At 38.8% G+C, this 23,547-nt stretch overlaps 1 protein-coding gene across 1 annotated transcript in view; it reads right to left on the bottom strand.

Annotated features, from left to right (window-relative positions):
* RBFOX2 (RNA binding fox-1 homolog 2) overlaps window positions 1-19,937 on the bottom strand; it is a 164,185-nt gene extending 144,248 nt beyond the window's left edge. The window contains exon 1 of the mRNA XM_025048801.1: window positions 19,920-19,937. The gene's annotated coding sequence lies outside the window, so the exon portion shown is untranslated. The remainder of the gene's footprint in view (window positions 1-19,919) is intronic.
* Between the last annotated feature and the right edge of the window lie 3,610 nt (window positions 19,938-23,547).

Here is a 23,547-nt window from a genome sequence, read left to right as displayed (position 1 = left end):
AGGGAAAGTAACTCCAAGGTTACACTTCTGGTTACTGGCAGAATTAGGGCTTCAAATCTGTTTCTTCAAGCTCAGTGCACTGCAACTTGCCTCATTAGTAGCATTCCCTTGGGGACTCAGCAAGCTTAACATTATAGGGCTCTGCCAGTCAATGAGAACAAGATAACAAACTAACTGCAATGTCAGCGGCTCCGTGAGATTTAGACACTCAAGAGTTAAATGCTAAGCCTCAACCAAGGCTCAGGAGAGCTGCGGTTGGGCAGACTCCTAATGGGAGGAGGCCAGAGAGGCACTGAAATCCATTCCTCGGTGTGATTGGTTGGTTCCCAAAGGGGTGGGGAAGAGGAAAGAGAGAAGAATGTCACCCGATCCCCACGGGTAAACAACAGCAGGAGCATCTGCTCAGGTTTTCAACTAAATCTGTAAAATATTTCTGAACATTTGACCACCAAACTCATAATACTGTAACCCCTGACCTTCATGAACAAGGGAGCCCTTGTTCTGTAATAACCAGATTCTTAGTAATACAATCTGGACGAACAAATGCAAAAGAGCAGTTTAATATTTCTCTCTAGCAGAAAATTAGTACCCAACGCTCGTGCTCTAGGTGCTTGAAATCAACACCGCCACCATCCCTCTGGCCCCCTTGCTGTTACAGAGAGGAACCAGCCTGCTAGCTTCTTCTCTACCATTGTTCTCAACCCTGCCATTTCAAAAACACGAAGAGACTACACGGTCACATTCCCTCCTTTGAATTTCTCTCCATGCTCTTTAAGAGGAGCCCCCTCCTTTTTTAAAAGGGTATCTTATTGCAAGATGCAACCTCTCTGTAATTATGTTAGCACACATGTGCAGAGCAGAGAGAAGGGAGGGTTTAGGGAGAGAGAAACCCAATACCTCGCCAAATCCATTGGGAAGTCTGCCCAAGTTATTAAGCCAGGACGGGGCCACTTAACCAATTTGGTTGAGGCAATGCCCTTCAATCCTGGCTACATTCTTTCCCCCAGGAGAGAATGCAGGAAGGGCCTATCTCCTCAAAATCTCATTACCCCCAAAACTTTTGTTTCCTCAGAATTTTCTCTCTCCCACTTCAAGGGTATACACGAAATGTTTCAGTTCTGAGCAAAGAATGAGACAGGCCCCTGGTCTCCAATGTATTTGAGGACTCTACAGGACTGATCACTGAAGAGCCACCAAAAACTGCATTCCCTTTGTTCTTACCCAAGACCACAATTAAATTTGAAAGTCCCAATAACTGAAAACGGGGGTGGAAGGGTACTCAAATAAAACTGACCAGAAAGCCTCCTACAGAATAACTGAAAGGAGAGAGTCCTGAAGAAGCCAAGCCCGTCCCCGGCTCAAGGGGCCCACCTTACTGTGGACACAGGAACCAGGACGAAGCCCACCCTAAACAATCCGAAATTGTGGGCGGATCTCAGGACTGTGTGGAGCAGGGATGACCTGAAACCACACCGGACCCCCAGCAAGGTAAAGATTCCTCAACACTGGGCCAAACAAAGCAAACCAGCTTCAGGAAGTCACAGTGGCTCCTTCCCAAAGCCAGATTTCATCTAAACTATGCTACTAATGCCTTTAGCTAATGCAGATGTCTCGTTTATACATCTTAAACATCTCGGGGAACATAAGTGACTCAGCTCTCTTTCACAGGAATGTTCAGCAAATTAACTACTCGATGAAGTTCCACATGGTCATTAAACACACAGGCTTCACTGTCAGACAGGCCTGGGTTCAAATACCTGTTCCACCACTTCCTAGCTCTGTGACTTAAACCTCTCGAAAGCTCAGTTTCTTCATCTGTCAAATACGGCTTCTACCATCTACCTTACAGGGAGAGTTGTTAAAAATACTGTGGAACTGAGGGTGTGTGTACTTAGCACAGTACTTGAGGCACAGTAAGCATTTAATAAATAGTAGCTGTCACTATAAATTATGAGTGAGGACTATAAAACAACTCCTATAAAGAAATCACACTGCCAGCCAGCAGCTGTGTGGGCACTCCTGCACCTTACCTCCCATCAGAGACAAGTAAACAGCAAGATGATGCCAAAGGTTGTTTACTGGCTCTCTCTTGAGCAATGTGCTAGGTGCCAGGGAGAAGAGTGAAGGACACAACCTCTCCCTGTACGGCAGCTCACACTGGTGAGAGCCGACACAACAGAAAAGAAGGAGTGGACCGAGGGGGTGGGAGGTGGTCTCCTAGGGAACCACTACTCAGCTTATGCGCTCCACTGTGAATGGGCTGCTTTTAAGTCTAGTCCCAGCAGATAGGGTCCTGGTGAATAGATCTCCTGGGGTCATGGGACAGGGGAGTGCTGGAGAGAAAGGGCAATTCTAGAGATGTACGCATTAAGTGGTAGAGGAAGGGAGAGTGAGAATGAGTACAGTGGAAGAATTCTGGTCTTTTTTCTTCACGTATAACGAGTATGGAGCTGGTGACCATGACCAAACACTCCCAAGCAGGCACTACAAAATTACTGCCTGCTGGGTTAGTGCAGCAGCACGTATTTTTTTTAGCAAACAGACATGGGGCTCTCAAGGAATCACAATTATGTAATCAAAAACATGTATGCTCACTGGAAACCGGGCCCTGGGCAAGACCGGAAGGGGCTGGGCTCTACTGGTCAGTGGCACCCAAATTCACATACCAGTGCTCTTGCTCTCTCTCACAGATGTTCTTCATCACAATCTCAATCGGTCAAACTCTCTCACACACACCCTAAAGCCTGTAGTGGTGACAGAGTGGAGCAAGGCTAGGTCCCTCCTTGGTCACCAGAGCACATTCCATTGGCTAACAGCATTACACTGGGCGGAAAGCACCGAACTGAGAATGGAGGTTCTGTATCACAGGCCCAGCTCTGCCACTAGCAAGAGCTCTAAGAATGGGTAAGTCGTCTAAGCCAGCGGTCCTTTTTGGCACTAGGCACTGGTGCTCCTATGAGAACCTAACATGTGATGATCTGAGATGGAGCTGAGGCGGTGATGCCAGCGCTGGGGAGACGCTCACCCGCCGCTCACCTCCTGCTGTGCAGCCCGGTTCCTAACAGGCCACAGACAGGTACCGGTCAGTGGCCAGGGGGTTGGGGACCCCTGACCTAACTTCTGTGGGACTCAGTTCCCCACCTGCAGAACAAGGGCGACGTGAGGAAATCCAGCTCCAACATTCAGTGATTCAGGACCTAAAAGCCACATTGATGTTCCCTGCCCTGTTCTTGCTTCAGCGTGAGGGCAGATATGCCACAGGAAAGCCAGGGCATGAAGACAAGAGATCACAATTCATTCTCTGAACCGGACAGAGTCCAGGCACGGGAGACAGCCAGCCACAGCGTTTCTGGAATACAAACTAAAAGGTTTGGGGACTTATGGTCCTGGCACAGACCATTCATTTTGTGAGGGTCGGGACCCTCTGTTCCTTGGAGAGCAAACCGGCAACGAAAGCAATAGGAAGCAGTGGGACAACAGTAAAGTGACCTGGCATCTGGAAGGGCACATCGCTTGCTTGCTAAAGGAGCCCTCCCAACACTATGCTAAGAGGGACAAACGGGGGCCTCAGAATAAGCTTTCATTCCCAAAACACGGCATGACAGTTGCTATTTCTGGCCAATGGATAGGGACTTGAAATGTGGTTGTAATCTCCACTGAACGAATCGTATAGTCAGAAATAATCTTGCAACTGCCAGCACTCAACAAACTGGCAGCTCTTTAGAGAGAACTCTCTGGGGACCCAGAGCTGCAGAACCAAGGGAAATGTACCCAGATTAGATCAGCAAAGGCCTCTCCGGTTCCACATGAGGTATTGTAGGGGCAATGGCACTGGCCAAGACACAAGATTTACACAATGAGCTCCCTGAATGCTGCGTGTGTTCAGGTCAGAAGAGCTGCCGCTTTGCTACAAACGCCTCATAAGCTGCAGATGCCAAGTGTCCTATTTACCTCTGCCTCCAGTTACAATTCCTCAAGAGAGCCTGATAGGTCTGTTTTTCATAGCAGTTGCCCATTCCGTCCATTTTGAGTTAGAAGAATTCCAATTTATTGTCCCATTCCTTTTATTTTTCTCTTCCCAACATAAAAACCTAAACAGGATGCGATGTGTCCATACAATGGAATATTACTTGGGAATAAAAAAGAATGAAGTACTGATGCATGCGACAACATGGAGGAGCCCTGAAAACACTATGCTCCATGAAAGAAGCCAGACACAAGGATCACATATTATATTGACTCCATTTATATGAAATATCCAGAATAAGCAAATCTATAGAGACAAAAAGTAGATTAGTGGCTGCCTAGGGCTTGGTGGGGCGGGTAAAGGAATTGGGAAATGATGACTAAGGAGTATGCGGTTTCTTTTTGGAGTGATCAAAATATTCTAAAATTGGTTGTGGTGATGGTTGAACAACTCTGCGAACCTACTAAAAGCCACTGAATTGTATACTTTAAATGGCTGAATTGTATAGTGTCAACTTATATCTCAATAAAGCTGTTTAAAAATGCCTCAAAGGAATTACACCTTCCTTTAGAAAGCACTTGAACAAGTTACTTAAAATCTCACTCTCAGTTTCCACTGCCATAATACTACCTGATGCATCTAATGCATGTGATTATAAAAATTAAATGGACAATCCATTTAAATGATTAATATTACGCCCGGCACACAGAAGGTACTCAATAAATAATAACCATTATTTATAGAAGGCGTACGCCTAGTCTTTTCAAACTATCATTCAGCAGAACAGCCTCTGTACCAAAACGGCAGCAATAGCAGGCCACGGCACCATTACACTGTTTATAATCGTTCTATTTGTTTTAAACCGTCTTACAGATCCCTAGTCCATTCCTGATACTTTTAGATTTTTTTACTTCAGTTTTTTCCCCCTGTTTCTGCACTCACTTTAACATCAAACATTAGGCTTCTCTCCCCAGCTCCATGTTCCCTCTCAACCATAATCTGTATGCATCACCTTAATTATAATACTTAAAGCCACTGCGGGTAAATTGTTTACCCAGAATAGCACAGCACTGAGTATCCTATTCCTCCTAAAAGTTTATCACAGAATCAAAACAACTTAAGATGGACTTTAGAAGAAATGATGATGGAACCTTATAAGGGAATACTACGCATCCATGAAAAATGATGACATAGAAACAGTTACTAGCATGAAAAGATGTTTAAAATAAATTAGGAAGGAGCTGGAAGCATATTACAAAAGTTTGTACAATGTGATGGCATTTTGTAAGGAATTGTAAAATGCGTATATGCACATACAGCTGCACAGATACAAGATTAGGTAAACAAAAAATAAAAAGTTAAGATTAAATAAATTTTTATTTTATTTTTTTAGGTTTGCTGTATTTTCTAAATTTTCTTTGATCGATATATATTGCTTTTAAGGAAAAGACTTTAAGGACATTAAAAAAATAATTTAAATACTACGATACCTCTTAGTCATTTTTTTAGCAGACACTATGATGAGGCTCCAGAGTCAGAAAACCCAAGATTCAAATCCCTACTCTACCACTTATTATATGTATGACTTTAGTAGCCACTGAAACCTTTTAAGGCTGGGTGTTCTCATCTGGAAAATGCAAATAAAGATGAACATCTCAATGCCCTGCTCTCTGGCAGTGGTTCTCAACTTATGTGCAACAGAATCTCCTAGAGAGCATGCTGAAAGAGATGGCTGGTCCCCATCCCCAGCATTTCTGATTCGGTAGGTCTCGGGGGAGGTGGAGCCCATGAATTTGCATTAGTTCCCAGACGATGCTGATGCTGGTCTGGAAACCACACTTTGAGAACCCATGTTCTAAGTTATAAGAAAAAGGTCTTCTTACCATATGCTATACCGATATTAAGTGCTCTTCCAAAACAATAACATTTCAGAAATATGTGCTCATTGGATACTGAATTAAATTAGAGACTAATACTAAACATTCACCCAAAAGCCCAGGGATAATTCACTCCAAGACCTTTAGGGTACTGGTTTTCCACATAAGGTAGAAGCAAACAATTATTAGGAATGCATTTAGAATATCTGACTTCAGCATGGGACAAAACGTCTGAGCACATGGCCATGGATAAAACGAATTCCAAGAGATAGACGCACAGTGAATTCACTGCACATTGCCCTGTGCCTGTCTCAGGGGAAGAGCAGTCTCCAGTGTGTCACAGAGCACTTGCTTTGCTCTGGGTGCCCTCTGTTGACAAAAACAGACATAGCCACTTGCTCAGTTGCTCTCTCCCTTTTCTCCTCCCATCCCAGGAGAGCCAAGAGTCCCTTCCAGTGTGACTCAGAGTTGACTAAAGGTTTCCAGTTACGAAATTTTCCTAAGTCCATACATAGTCAGGATAATCTTTTCTTCTTCCAGTTTTCCTAGTCCCTTTCTCTTTGTACCTGCTGCTTATTTCCAAACAAGTAAACTGCCTCAGGATGGCAAAACAAGAAGGCAACAACATTTATCGTAATGGTGTATGGAATTTAAATCGCAATTGCATTTCGCTTCAGAAATGGCTAGCATTGGCACAGCGGAAATAACTGCTTTTTAAACAGTCCTCAATACAATGCAAAACCCTGTTGGTATTTTAAAAAATATACTAATTGGTCAAGTACTCAGAGTTTCTCTAAATGAAAATTATTTAATAGCACCATTCCAGACAACTAAAAGTCGAATGAGAGAATTTTAGAGTTGGCAAAGACCTCTAATATTATCATCCCCAACTTTCTCTCCTATATGAGGAAACTGAAAGGCCCAAAGAGGTACAGTGATATACACAAAGTCACAAAATTAGTGACAAAGCCAAGTTTCCTGACTCCTGCATGACTCATGGTCCTTCCACTATATTATACAGTCTTTATTTAGAACCCTTTTTCATTTAGTCATTATTAAGACAAGGATAACTGCATTTTAACCACTTCGTAGAGGGTAAAGAATGAACTAATGAACATGTAACTATTCCTGAGGAAGGAGGAAAAAAAAAAAACCCTACTTTTTATATTGTGAAAATTAAGCCTTTCTTACTATCAATACTTCCTTAATAGCCATCATTTTTAAATTAAATCATTCTTCACAGGGGCAAAATCTGCATTAGATTATCAACAAGCAATGTCTAAATCAGGAGGCAGCAAACTATGGTCCATGGGCCAAATCCAGCCAGTGCCTTGTTTTTACACAACCATGTATAGACCATAAGCTAATTTTTACATTTTTTTAATGGTTGGGGGTAAAAAAATCAAAAGAAGCATATTTCATGACAGATGAAAATTATACGGAATTCAAATTTCAGTGCCCACAAATAAAGTTTTATTAGACTCAGCCATGCTCAGTTGTTTACTTATTATCGATGGCTGCTTACTTGCTACAGCAGCAGAAGTGAGCAGCTGCAACAGAAAGCATGGCCCAAAAAGCCTAATGTAATTTCTCTCTGATCCTTACAGAAAATGTTTACCCATCCCTGATCTAAACTATTGATAAACGTGATGTGTGAGCCTTCAGTCAAGCACAAAGCACTGGGTTGTAAGTTCAATGGAGGCCCAGCCTCAGTCGCACACTCCCCAAAGCATCTAGCAGGAGTCCTGCACAGGGTGAGTGTTGACCTGTCCTGCCTGACAGCCCGATCTCTCCTCCAGGGAGGCAGACTGCACTGTGCTAGGCTTCAGCATGTTTTTTAGATACTATTTACCAGCAATCCTACAAAAGCATTCTCATTTTACAAACGAGGAACCAAGCCTAAGAGATAAGAGAGGTTGAACATCAGACCCAAACTAGAATTTGAATCCAGATCTAATGACAAAGTTCTTTGATCATTCTCCAATGGTTTTCAAACTGTTCTAGGCAGCTGAAGGGCCCGATGGGCAAAAGGAAGCCCAGAGGGTGAGGCTCCGGGCCTTCGCTATCTTTTCTACTAGGACCATCCCACCTATACTTTTTATATATTGTGTCCATATAATTTGTTTGAAAGAGAATTTGCTGCTAAAAAATTTAGTCTGAAGGTCAGCATACCTCTTCAAAACAAAAGCCAAGTTCCATGCCACTTATGACCGACCACCTTTGGCAAATCTCTCAGAAAACTGGAAAGCTTAATTTCTTCATCTGCCAATGGAGATGAAAGCACAATCCTCCTGCATACAGACCTTCCTGGGGTCTCGCCAAGATCAAATGAGAGTGGATATGAGAGTGTTACATCAACTATACAGGATTACAGAAAGTCAATGCAGAATTATCATCTCCTCAGTAAAGTGCCACGGAGGGAAGCAAATAAGAAAATAATATTCTTTGCTGAACAAAGAAAAATTAAACACATAAGTAAAATGTAAAGAAAAATTTAACATTCAAGTAAAAGTAAATAAGTAAGAGAAATGTGCACAGTAGAAATATAAATTGAGAAAAATGAGAAGAGATTAAGATGTACAAGTTGAGAAAAATGGGAAGAGATTAAGAATATCCAGTTAAAATAAGTCATGGGGATGTAAATTACAGCACAGAGAACAGAAGGGGTCAGTAATATCATAATAACTATGTATGGGGTCAGATGGGTACCAGACTTATCAGAGTGATCACTTCGTAAGTTATACAAATGTCTAATCACTATGTTGTACACCTGAAACTAATATAACATTGGATGTCAACTGTAATTGAAATTTTTAATTATTAAAAAAGTAATAATAAACTGAAATCTAACACAGCTTCCTTAATTAACAACTACACACCCTTGGGCAATGACTTAAATCTTGAGCTTGGTTTCCTCACCTACAAATGGGATGAAATAAAATAATACTTGCTGAACGCTCTATACAGGGCCTGGCACAGGGTTTAATACATGTTAGCTCTTTTCATGGGAATCCCCCACTTGTTACTCTGAAATTAAGACACACCTGCTAGAACTAATGTACGGGATTCCCTGTACCGATAACAAAATAATAGAATTAAGAAGCTAGAAGCACCTTTAGCTTAGATGATTCTGTGATCCACAAGACACTACAAAGGTTGTGAGAACACAGGATGATGACACTCTACAGGAACAATGAGAGATCCTAATAATAAGAGAGTCCCTTGTTGAAAAATTACACTAATTCAATAAGGATATTTATTGAGTGTTTTGAAAGCCTGCTATGGCTCCAAAAAATGACAGATTTACATTTAATATCTGCTTGACCAAATCCATTAAACTTATAAAAAGGCCTCTCTCTTGCTGAAGATCAGATATATCTAGCTTCTTACATATTAATTTTTCATATCGCTCTGGGAAAGCAAAGGCAATAAAAACCTGGCAAAAATCTGAACAAAGTTTTTTTTCCCTTTGTCCATAGGAAAAAATCCTAATAGAGCAGTCTCTTTATTTCTAGAAGGCTGAAGATAAATTTACTTCTAATTTATCCCTTTACCAAACTCATACTAGGCATTTATACTTTGTGCAAAGTATAAAAGAATATCCGGAAGTATGATAGGGTCCTTGTTCTCAGAGAAATGTACAGGCCACCAAACCTGTTCACCATAACCTAACAGGCAGTGATAAAATGCCATTACAAACAAGAAAGAATGTGCCTGGGAGTTTGTTGGACATTAAGAGTCTAGTCCCAAGTTGGTGCATCAGGCAAGGCCTCATGAAGTGAGAGTCAAAAGATGGACTGTATTTCCACATGGATAATACCATACATAAAGAAATTAGAATTAAAACCAGTATCTGATTTCAAAGCTATACTACCCCACTCCACAGTGTGGCTGGAACACAGAGCACATTACACACAGAGAAGGGAAAAGACTGGAGCCAGGCCATGGAAGGCCTAGAATATCCATTAAAGAGTTTTCAGCAGATAAAAGCTATGCAGAGTAATGAGACCCCAGTGTGATCGGTGCCGTTCCTTTGTTTAAATGCATGGTTCCACAGAACTTGCTGCAATTATTTTCTGGTGGCACCAAATTGTCTAACAAAGACCTTAGGTCATCTGTTGTATTTGCCTGCCTCTTTAAATCAACTCTGTATCAGTTCAGTATACAGCTAATGCTACCAAGAAAATAAAAACATTTAATTTATAACTGAAACACACATAACCATATTATCCGTCAACTATGAAGCCTTTTGTCTTTTACTTAACTAGTTGGTGTCATTCTAAATCATCTGTTGAACGATTAAGATGGTTGCTTGTTGAAGAATAAAGGGTTAAGGAGACATATCAAGCTTATACACACACACGTGCGCACACACACATATACATACACACACACACACACACACACACCCCTCAAGCTTCTTAAAAGTAACTCACAGAAAGGCAGCCAGAGTTGTGTGAGAAGGCAACTGTTTGGTGGCACCAACCACTACAGCAAGAACCTGCCGCCTAACTACTTGGCTGCTGCTGTCAGCAATTCTAGAGAGATGAATTTCCTAATTTTGAAAGTTGTTAATAAATGAAATTCTATACTTTTCCTTTGTAAATAGTCCCAGTGATTAGCAATCTTTAGTCAGAAAATTTTTTTGATGGCCATATTAAAACCTCTCATTATAATATAAATCAACTGTCTATGTATTAGGCCAATCTACTAGAAAGCCAAGCAGCAAAGTTAGGATCCATGCATTTACAAAATACTTAAGCAACTGAGTCAAAAGTCAAATAGAAACTGTTTTGACAGCCTAAAATTACAGCAACCCTAAATTCAGCAAAACAAGGAAAGCTGGAGAAAGTCAAACTATGGCATAAAAGAAAAGATATGACAAAGAAATCAGGTACATAAGAGATGAGGAGAAAAGCCAGCCATACTTCTATGCTTCTAACTCAGGTCACTCATCTACCCACAGATCCACAGCAGCCCTGCTAGATTCAGAGGTAAGAAGTGATAAAAGCTCCTATCGTTCCCATAACAAAGTATGAAACTCCTAAGAACAACAAAATCAAACCCACTGGAGCCAAAAGAGCTCTTAAAGGAAAATGATAAAAACTTGGGCTCAGAGATGGGGAGAGATTTTCTAGATGACATGGAAAGCTAAAGGAAGAGGTCAGTGCCACGTTACTGCATCCACCAATAAGTTACTCTTGACCTAGAAAATTTTAAAAAATTTAATCCTTACAACCACTTTTATCCTCACTTTCACAGATGAGAAAACTGAGCCTTAAAGAAGTTAAATAATTTACTGACAGTTTTCACAATAATTTCCAAATTCACTTGACCTGAACCTTATGGAAATGCTTACGTTATAGACAACCTATTAAATGAGTTCAAGTGATGAGAGGCAATTAGGAAAGATTTCATAAAGGAGGTTAAGTTGTGGCCAGGAATCTTGAAGATACTTAGGATTCAGCTGGGAAAAAGAGAAACATGGCAAGCAAAAGGCACGAGGAAGAAATAAATGTCTAAGACAGATATTTGAAGGACTGTGAGGAGACATGCAGAGCACAAGAAATATGGGAAGAGGATGACAATGAGCCAGGTAAGTTGTAGAGAACCTTAAATAGGCTCAGTGTGGACTAGATTCTGTTCAAATCATAAAAACTACAAAAGTGACTCTCCTCCTACTGACACTGCCAAGATCTGTAATAAGTTAGGTAAATAAACTCACACAGATTTCATTTCCCTCACACAAACATTTTTCTTGAAAATATGGCAAGGCTATGTTCCTGAGTTCGAAATTTCAAATCCACAGATAGCATTCATTTCACACGGTAAATGAGAATCAAAAAGGGAATGGGGAAATAGACAAGCAGAGACTGTGAGAACCAATCATTTCCATATAGAGTCCCGAAAGCCTCTTTTCTATAAAATAAATGAAAAAATGATTTACTGACCCCATTATATGCCAGGAAATTTACATGTTATCTCTAATCCTACAACAACTTTTCAGAATAGATCTATTCCTATTTTATAAGTGAAGAAACTGAGGCTCAGAGAAGGAAAAAACTTGTTGAAAGTCATATAGCCTGCAGTGACAGAGACGATATTTAAACACAAAGCCAGCGGTGGGTGGGTGGGTGTCTCTACAGAGAAATTTCCATGAAATAGACTTACATAGAAGCTACAGTGTAGTGTCTTAGTTACAGTGAACCTAGCTGATCCTCTACCATACCACGCCCCTTAGGACATGCAGAAAGCAACATAATTTGCCCTGGCTACATCAGGAGCTTTCTTGCCCAAACATGCCTGTCACTAAGGATCTGGAGAAGGCTGTGTCAGCCAAAGACAAAGCCACTATAAACCTGCCAATCTTCCTTCAAGCAATCACTAGGCCTGAACACAGACAGTCAAATGCCTGTTTTCAGTCTCTTTCGCATGATAGTTATATAGGGTTTATCCAAACTTAGCAAATTCGTATAAAAACATAGTTTTGTTTTGCTTTATTGGGGTGAGAAGGGAAAATCCATCTTGCAAAATCTCATAACTGAGAAAAAATATCTGCAAATTGTAAATCTGACAACCTGTAACCGGAATAGAGAACTCTTACAACCCAATAATGAGGAACAACAAAACAAATAAAAAGTGAATAAAAGACTTGAACAGACATCTCAACAAAGAACATATATATACACTTGATCTTAGCCAAAAGGCTGAGAAGTGATCAACAAAGAACATATATAAATGGCTAATAATAAGCACATGAAAAGGTACTCCAAATCGTTATTTATCAGGGAAATGCAAATTAAAACCACAATGAGATATCATTACACACTATTATCAAAAAGGTAAATAAAACCATGTCACTTTGGAAAACAGTGTAGCAGTTTCTTAAAAAGTTAATCATGAGCTTACAATAAAACCCAGTAATTCCACTCCTAGAAATTGACCCAAGAAATTAAAACATACGTCCACACAAAACTTGTATGTGAATGTTCATAACAGCATTATTCATAATACCCAAACTGGAAACAGTCCAAATATTTACCAACTGGTAAATGGATTTTAAAAATGTTGTACAGCCATACAAAGGAATACTAATCAGCAATAAAAAGTAATGATATAGTGATACTTACAATATGGATGAACCTCAAAAACATTATGCTAAATGAAGGAAGCCACACACAAGACTACATACATATACCATATGATTCCATTTGTATGAAATGTCCAAAAAGGCAATTTTATACGGTCAGAAAGCAAATTAGTGGTTGCCTAGCTGGAGTGGGAGTTGAGATTAACTGCAAAAGAATTCAAGAGAATTTTGAGGGATGATGGAAATATTCTAAAATGGGGCTGTAGCAATGGTGGCATAACTTTATAAATTTAATAACAACACTGAATAAGTTTATCTACAATGAGTGAATTTTATCGTATGGAATTTACATCTCAGTAGTACCTTTTTAAAAGTAATAAATGTATATACATTTATTTCCTACATATTTATGTATATATTTAATAATGCCAAGGGAAACAAAAAAGTACATAAAGAATGTAATATTTTATTATTCAATATAAAAACATTTACATAGTCATATTATCACGCAATCATAAATAATGAACACTAATTTAATAAAAAAAAATGGATTTGCAAGGAGAGTGTCTGTAAAACTGTTAATTTCTCATCTTCAACAGTAGGAAGCTAAAGGATAGTATCTAAAATTGACAAATCAAGAAAGAGCAGAATAAGCATGTTATTTAAATACACAGCAGTAAGCAGCAGAAGAAATAAAATGATCTCTCCCAGGAGGGAAAAGCTTATAAACTATTTGCAGAATGCAATCATAAGCCTGAGGCTGATTACATGGTTTGAGAAAAGTGCTCTGGGAACACTAGATGCAGCAGCATTTACCAGCCCTTCACCCACTAGAGGGCGTAAGGCAACACCACAGAAGGACTCAACAACCACTGATGTCAGATTCTGGGGAGAAGCATCATTTGAATAAACCTTGCATAAAGACTTGAAGGTGGGGTTCTAGACAACCTAGCTGGAAGTACAGAAAGTGGTTTCATACTTTCTGTAATATAAAGCAAAAGAGAAGTAGTTTTTTAAAAAGTATGTTAAAAAAGGGGCTAGTAAGAAAATTATCATAGATTGTGAGATACAGAAGGGGTATGAAACATTTTATTTCTGAACCAGTCATTTTAATCCAGTCTCTACCTGGGAGAAGAGGTGAAATAAAATTTCTCATTCACCAAATAAGTTCTTGCTGGAATTGATATTAAACACAGCAAATGATAAAAGTTATTACCTAGATAGTTCTAAGGTTGCAGGGGTTTTTTGTTAGGTTTTGTTTTGGCCCTCCTAAAACTCATTCTTCAGAGCAAACAGAATGTTGTTTTAAAACATGTAAAAGAGATTATGCCACTTCCCTGCTTAAAACCTTTCAAAGGCTTAGCATTAAACTGAGGATAATATTCACTTATTCATTCAACAAATATATATTGATCTCCTATATGTCAAGCTCTGCTCTATGGAAAGTCATAGCTCACAGAGAATTTCTATTTTAATGGGAGAGAAAGACAATAAAGTACCCACAGTAGATCATTTCGGATAACAACTAGAGATCTGAAGAAGATAAGACTGAAGGGTCAGGTTATGCATGAGGACAGCTTTAGACGGTGCAGTCGAGGAGGCTTCTCTGAGAAGTAAACTTTGTATCTGTGATCCGAATGAGAAGGAGGCAAGGGTCTGGGTGAAGAACATTGCAGATCTGAGGGTGGAGGAGACAGTGATTTCACGGGCCTGACTGAAGCTGGGATCAAGAATGTTAAAAAATAAAAAAATGGCAATGAAGCTGAAGCCCAGTGTAAGCAAGAGAGCCAAAGGAGGTGGACTTACAGAGGTAGGCAGCAGGTTCAAGTAAGAATAGTCCTATATCGATCCAATGGGATGTGACTGCACCAAGAAAAGGAATGAAGTACTGACACATGCTACAACACGGATGAACTTGAAAACACTGTGCCAAGTGAAAAGCCAGTCACAAAAATACAGACGTTATATGATTCCATTTATATGAAATGTCCAGAATAGGCAAATCCAGAAACAGAAAGTAGGTTAGTGGTTGCTCAGGGCTGTAACAGAGGGATGCTAAAGGGTACAAGGTTTCCTTAAGGATGCATTTTTAAGGACAACAATTACTAATATTTTTTCCAAAATTACACACTACAATTTATTAGTGGGTCCAGGAAATCAATTTTGTTCAATCAATTGTTGGTCAGATCACCAATTCTTTTAATATAATAGAACAGAATGGAAAATATCACAGTGCTTATTAGAACATAGTAAGGATAAGTACTGCTTGGTAAGACTAATCTAAGTTACATTCACACGTACATATGTGTGCGTGCACGAGAGGTCACGATGTAAAAGGTACTGCTTACTAGTGGCTACTGTCTTTTTTAAGCTTGAAAGCACTGAGCTAGAACTTGAACATCCTCACTATTTCCTCCATTCCACCTCTCCTCAAAGAAAGAAAAGTAGCTATCATTTCTTTGCTACCAAACCAAGTAAGTATGAATGTAATGCATTTGCTACTGTCCGTGGCTACCAATCAAAATATCAAAAATCCCTTATAGTTCATTTATTAAAAAAATTGAACTAAAATAAAGCCCATCCCAGGGATAAAATGGAGAACTGTGTCAACTTCAGCATCTCCTTTGATATTCTCACTTTGTTTCTGTGAACATGTCCACAGTGTAGCTTTTCAACAAAATTTTAGAAAATTGAAAAGAAAATATTTTAAGGAGCTACCAACTTAGCATTTTAAAAATCAGATAAAGAGTTTGACACCATGACATTAATTTTTTTCTTTATATTTAAAATATAAAAAGATAAATTGTGGACGATAAGCTATTTTAACAAATGAAATAGAAAACTTGACAGAAATAAGTTATTTGAGGGACCTCTAGGTCATGAAGACTGTTCATGCTGCTATATTCTCCAAAGATTCCATAATATCTTATCTTGTCACACTAACAAAAGAACATCCTCAATTCAAAGAGGGAAAACTGACAGAAGAACACAAAAGGGAAATACAACACATGGAGTCTGAAAATCTGAGGTTCAAGTCCAATTCTGACATTTACCATCTGTGTGACATTGGGAAATTCATTTTTAAATCTCTGCTTTGGTTTCCTTTTCTATAAAATAGGAATAATAAAGTCTAATCAACCTGGCAGAGCTAGTGTGAAGATCAAAACTGAAAATACATGGAAGCACACAAAATAAACTGTACTTTACAAATATTAGTTATTATAATCTACTAATATTCCCAGCTCAACAGCTGACTCAACACTTGAACCCAATTAAGAGTCTGTGCTATCAACTCTCATCTCAAATGTGAATGGCACTGTTTCATTCCCACAGAGTGTTATTAGACAGTATGCCATAATCCTAAATCGTGATCACATCAGTTTAGAAGGCATTCATTCACTGTATTTAATTATAGCTAGAGTGACCATACATTCCTTTCACCCAGGTTTGCCTAGAACTGTTTCAACATTAGCATCCCCTTCACCCTCAAAAATGCCCCATCTTGAATGATAAATTATAAGGTCCCCTAATTATATTAGACATAAAATTGTGGCACCAAGAGGTGGTAAGGGGCCGGCCTTAGGATTCCCACTCTACTTTCCAGAAGCCCCCTGAAAGTCACCACAAACAATGTTAGCAAAAACAGTAAGCTTGCTATGCAGAACTAAGTCTAATCAAATTGCTGCTCACATATAAAAACTGTGGAGCTAATGCGTAGAAATATTCTCATTTAAAACATATTACAAATCCACAAAATATTCCAGCCTTAATCAACATTTGGGATCTCACATAAGCATAAGCAAATACACATAAATCACAAAGAAACAGTCAGCTAGGAATCTCAACCACTACACTATATCATCAACCTAAAATCCTACATGGCCTTAGATAAAACATTCAGCCTTTCACAGCTTGTTTTCACCCCTGCAAATTTGAAACAATGTTTGTCTCCTCCACTTCCATAAAGAGAACACATTAGCAAGCACAGTGAAGTGCTTGGAGTGCTTCATAAAAGCAATGGACTGCCATCCCATAAAGCCTGTTAACTGGCTGGGAAAGAAGTCTGAGGTGACCTGCATAGAAAAGCAAAGTGGTGGGTATTTTTTTCCCTCTCCTTTCCTTCACAGGTTTTTAATTCAAATATGTTGCCAGTGGCCTCAGAACAGGATGAAAAAGGTCACTAAAACAGTGAAATGCTGGTCTACTTCGTGCTAGGAACTTAGTTGTAATAATCTTTAACCAGGGGTCAGGACGCAGAGATCTATAGTTGAGCTTCAAAGGGTCTATGAAGCCCCCAGATAGTAAATAAAGTACTATGAGTGAGCAGGCACACATGTACGTGACCACGTTTTTCCCTAGGTGAGTCAATAAGCCCCAGTGCAGAGGAAAGGGCCCTCAACAAATAGAAGACAAAATTCAGTTCTTATTCAGCTACTAACTTGTATTGTTACTTTGGATAAATCACTTTAATCTCTGTGTGCCTCAGTTTCCTTCTCTCCTAAGGGAATATTTGCTTTATATACTTCAAAAGATAGTTATGAGGATAAGATGAGAAAATATTGATGAAAATGCTCTGCGACAATCAAAAAAGCTTTTAAAATTACCAGCAGTGCTGATAAAAATCCTGCCTATTTAGAAAGGAACAGCAATAGAATAAGAAAAGCAAATAATGACACGCAATTAAAATTCACCTTCACCCCACTCCCCAGCTCCTGGATGTGCTGAGCCGAACCGCTCCGGGGAGATGTAAAGATCACAAGTTCAGTTTCTGCCCAGCGCAGGCAGCTCAGTGACCAGCGTTTCACACTGATAAATGCCTCCCAAGGCTCAGAGTACAAAGTGAGGGTTCACAAGGTTAGGCGCATGAATTAGCAGCGTGCATTTGGATTCTGTATTCATCAAATACAACAAGCAGCTATTCAATATTTGCCTATTAGCGCTACTCTAAGATCTCTAATTCAAAGATCCAGCCAGAGGACAAAATAAAGCCCAAGAAAGTAAACTAAAATAAACCTGTCACCATCAGAATGTGCCTCAAAGTAAATTAGCAGCTTTAAACCATGGCAAAGGGTCTGCACAGGCCTACAGCAGAGACAGTATGAGTAACGCATGAGCAGGTTACAGAAGTAGGTTCCTGCTGCGAAAGAAAGGGTTTGGGAAAAGTCGTTCCAAGCAAAGGGACTACTTTCTGTGCTTTAACAAATTCCTCTTAATTCCTTTTGCTTGGTTCCTTACAGATCTGTAACCCCCAGGGGAAGAACACCGCATTATACAGTACCCTTTCAGATTCTTCTACACTCAGTAAGTCTATTCCCATTCTTTACTTCAATTAGTTTTACCTTCCTATATCTAATATATAAGCCTATATGCAAAATAAACATTTTAGAAATAATTAAATATTTGCATTAGTATGCAAGACTAGATTAAGAGACTGACCGTGATCCCTTAACATTTTAAGGGTCACAGGTGAAAAGCACAAGATGAAGCAGAAAATATTACTCCTTTAAAGCAGCCCACAGACCTTGGCTGTACAATGGAATCGCCTCTAGGGATTCTTAGATATCTGAATGGCTAAGCCCAATCTTAGACCCGGTCAGTCAGAATCTTGAGGGCTAGATCTCAAGGCAACAGTATTTTTCTCAAGTATGGAGAGAATACAGAACTACTATCAAAGAGCATAAATTTCACAACTTACAGAAACTCTAGGACAAACCCGAACCAGAAAAAAGAAAAAAGCTCTATATTCTCTTTAGACTTGGGGTAAATGACCATATCTTTATGGTCATAAGTTATCAACAAAAACTTCTACAGAGATTATCTTAATAAATTCCAACGGTGATGAGCCCACTGAGAGATGAACACTGAGATGAACAACACTTGTTCTCTCCCTTTTTCTACATATTCTACCTGAGGCCATTCTGATGCCAACCCAGCACCAAAAGTAGAAAAAAATGGGCAAATACTCTCAAATCTAGAAGCCCCCCAAAAAGATGACTACTGGTTATGGAGCCATCCTAGTTTTTAAAATCAGCTTCAGAGGCATTGATGAAATTAATTTCTGGAAAGGGGAATCATGCCAACTATAGGTTAGCACTCTGATGATACATATCCCTTGGACAAGCCTATTAATGGTGGCATGCTTTTTTTGATAACTCTATAAGCATTCAAAGATATTTCTAGAAGCTACCCTTTCAAATCTCCTGAAGAATGTCAGTATCTCAGAACAGCAAGGAGGTAAATTTCAGAGGCTTGGTGTCTAAAGCCACACCAGCTCTCCAAGGTCGCCTTCCTGTTCTTCTACGCTCTCTGCTGCAGCCTCGTGTGCTCAAAGCTTCAAACGGCAAAAGACAGGGAAGGCATTTCATACACTCATCTGAGGCATACATAGGCTGTCTCGTAGGAAGCAGTTCTGCTCTCACCCACAATGGGGCCTGAGCTTTTTCCGATCATCCTCCCTATCTAACAAAGAAAGGCAGCAGAAACTCCCCTCTCTCAAGCAAGCCTTCCCTGATTAAAACCATACGGCTGAGTTCCCCCAGGGAGGAGAATGGAATTTTCTTGTTGCAGATTATTGCAGGACTCAAGAAATCTGTGCAGGCTGGGGCTAAGTAGCAGAGAATAAGACAAGTCCGGCATTTAGAATTATAAGGCATCAAGAAAACCTCATTAAAAAAAAAAAATTATTATATAGCTTGGAGAAGAAAAAACAAGAGCAATTATGGCTGTGCTTGCGTGATTCCCCCACCCACCCCACACACACACACACACACAATAGCCACAAATTTCAGTAACATGATTATAATACTTTTAGGATTAAGAAATGTATTTTATTTGTATCTCTATATGTATATTCATTGCTGAAACTAGTCATATCACTCTCAAAAAATAAATAGTTTCGGAAAATGCTCTCTATCATAGCATCCTTAGATAAAATGAACACACACACACACACATATCATCTGAGCTGTAAATAGCAGATACCAACCTGGCTGTCCCGTGCTGGGAATCCATGATAACCTGGGGTCAGAGGCTCGTTCTAAGAGAAAGAAAAGAAAAACTATAAGATGACAGAAAACATTAAGAATAATCAAAACCATCCAAATTGATCAAATATAAACTCCTACACCAGGTCCTAAGGTGTTCTGCAGCTATATTCCACTCTACCTAACTATACACATTTCCTAGCTCAGCCTCTACAATGGCAACAAAAACAAAACAAACATTAAACCAGTATTTGCTTACAAACACTATTCATAAACACTATTTTCCTCCTTTTACGACTAACTCTCTGTCCTTCTCAGTATATCTCAAACAGGGAAAAACTGAGATTTAGGGCAGAACACTTCCTAACCTCATACCGTAGGACTGGAACTTTCCTGGCCACTAACCACTAAAAGTCAGTAGCACTTCTGAACACTAGAACAATCCAAAATGTCCACACATTTCCAGATGTGTCCTGGGTAGAAGGGGACAGTCCTACCCCTACTGAAAAGTACCTCTTGACCTGGAAAAGTTTTAGCCCCTCCCCTCTATAATTGGCCTTCCTTCAGTTCTTTTAAACCTAGAAGAAATTCTACCTCTGTTCCAGACTTCCTCTACCACTCCATAACATCTCGTGGACTAAAGTAACTCCTAACATGAATATATGTTAAAATTTACTTAGGTTATTTGTACAATTTGCTTTTCATATTACTTATGGCTTAATCTTATTTTTGTAAAGGTGTATCATATTCAGTGTCTCATCTTCACATTAATCATTAAATAAAGACCCTTGAGGGCAAAAATGATAGCTAATAAAAGCTATACAAACCCTAGTTGAGTAGAAAGTCACATAACATGAGCACTCATTTGTGACTTACTTGACCCATTCAATCATTCGGTCAACATACACTGAATACCTAATATTTCCAAAGTACTGTTAGATGACTGACAGAGTAAGAAAGATGAAAAACAAAGGCCTTTGCCTTCAAGGAAACTTTTAAATGGGAGGAGATACATGTGCACACAAAGGTGTAAATAAAAACATATGGTGCCTTTGTAATTTTTTCAAAGTGCTCAACACAGCTACCTGAAAGACATTCATCCTCTTCTTCGATCCATTTGTACTTTCATTCCTACTAGCAGAATAACAAGTTAAGAGGAGTTTTCATTGACAGGACTTTCTTGCATGATAAGAGAGTAAACTTTCCACCTAATGGTACATCTGCTTTGATTACAACCATAGCTTTGATAATCAAAAGCACACAACTCCTTTCAAAAACAGGAAAGCCAAGATTCAACTAGGCTCACATGCAGAGACCCCATGCCTTGTTCATCATGGTTTCCCTGTAATCTAGTAGTGTCCAACACATGGTAGACACCCAAAAGAATGTGTAAAGAAATAAAGTTCAATAACCAGAAATCATTCAGGCATTTGGTCACTGATTCAATCACAGACAATCTGCGTTCTCCTTTTTTATTCTCAAGTCTCTATTTGATCATTTTTAAATTAAATCTCTCCAAAGAAAGCACACCAAAGATAACTGCTTTAAAAAAGAAAAAGAAAAAGAAAAGAAAAAGCGCAGGTGTCAAAACAATCTTGAGAAAGAACAAAACTGAAGGACTCATACTTTCTGATTTCAAAGTTTACTACAAAGTTACAGTAATCAAGATAGTGTCATACTGGCATAAGGGCAGACATACAGACCAATGGAATACAACTGAGGGTCTCAAAATAAACCCTTATAGTTATGGCGAACTGATTTTTGAAAGGGCGCCCCCAAAAAATAAATAAATAAATAAATAAATGAAGGAGAGTAGTCTTTTCAAAAAATGGTGCTGGGACAACTGGACATCTACATGTAAAAGAATGAAGCTGGAACTTTATCTCAAACCATATATAAAATTAACTCAAAAAGATCATGTATCTAAAACCATAAAACTCTTAGAAGAAACTTAGGAGAAAATCTTGATGACCTTTGATTAAGTAATAGTTTCTTCGGTATGACACCAAAAACACAAGAGACAAAAGAAAAAATGGATAAACTGGACTTGATCAAAATTAAAAACTTTTGTTCTTCAAAGGACACCATCAGTTCTGAGAATATGATGTACAATATAGTGATTACAGTTAATAATACTGTATTATACACTTGAAAGTTGCTAAGAAAGATCTTAAATGTTCTAACCACACATAAAAAAAAGAAATGGTAATTATGACATGATGCAGATGTTAGCTAATGCTACTGTGCTAAACACTCTACACTATATAACTGTATCAAATCAACACATTGTACACCTTAAACCTGCACAATGTTATAATGTCCATTATAACTCAATAAAGCGGGGGTAGGGGATGAGGGGAGACACCATCAAGTGAAAAGACACCCACAGAATGGGAGAAAATATCTGCAAATCATGTCTGCTAAGGGACTCGTATTCAGAATATATAAAGAACTCTTACAACTCAACAACGAAAAGACAAATAATCCAAATTATTAAATGGGCAAAGGACTTGAACGGGAAGTTCTCCAAAGATATAGGAATGGCAAATAAGCACATGAAAAGACTATCAACATCATTAGTCATTAGGGAAATGCAAACCAAAACCACAGTGAGATAACATTTGCACCTATTAGGCTGGCTATAATCAAAGTCAAACAATAACAAGTGTTGGAAAGAATATGGAGAAATTGGAATCTTATATGTTACTGATAGGAATGGAAAACGGTACAGCCACTTTGGAAACGGTTTGACAGACCCTCAGAATGTTAAAACAGAGTTACCAGCAATTCCACACCCAAGTATAACCAAGAAAACTAAAAACGTATGTCCATATAAAACCTTGTACACGGATGTTCACAGCAGCTTTATTGATAATAACCAAAAAGTAGAAACAATCCAAATGTCCATCAATCGATGAACAGATAAGCAAAGTGTGGTGTATCTGTAATTGAGTATTATTTGGTAATTTTTAAAAGGAATGAAATACTGATATATTATGGATGAATCCTGAAAACATCACATTAAGTGAAAAAAGCCAGAGACAAAAGGCTACAAACTGTATGATTCTATTTATATGAAATATCCAGAATGGGCAAATCCACAGGGAAAGAAAATAAATTAGTAGTTCTGGGAACTAAGGAGTAATGGAGAGTGACTGCTAAAGGTACTGGGCTTATTTTTGGTAATGAAAATATTCTGAAATTAGATAGTGATGATGGATGCACAATCTATGATTATATAATAAAAAACCGCCCGAACACTAAAAACCACTAAAAATACTTAGAAAGGGTAAGATTTACGTTCTGTGAATTATATGTCAGTAAATCTATTATATAAAAATAATAATGACAGGCAACGTTGGGTATTTTCACACTAATTTTTACAGGAGAGATTTATAAAGCTTAGACATAACCAAAGTAAAGCGCTCCTTCTTCAAGCGCCGTGTTTGTTCTGGATTCCACAAACTTGTCTCAACGCCATTCACCATGGATTATAACAATGATGATAACACTACATACTGAGCAAGTAACCAGGTATAGTTTCAGGATGCATGGAAGGAGAAAGGAAAAGCTGCAAAGAGGAGATAATAAAAATAGATACTAAGTGGGAAAGTCAAACTTTCAACCAGG

This window comes from Pteropus alecto, unplaced genomic scaffold (genome assembly GCF_000325575.1).
Source record: "Pteropus alecto unplaced genomic scaffold, ASM32557v1 scaffold94, whole genome shotgun sequence".
In the NCBI taxonomy this organism is placed as follows: Eukaryota; Metazoa; Chordata; class Mammalia; order Chiroptera; family Pteropodidae; genus Pteropus; species Pteropus alecto.
Note: the sequence above shows the minus strand (reverse complement) of the source record. Positions and strands in the feature narration are given on the sequence as shown.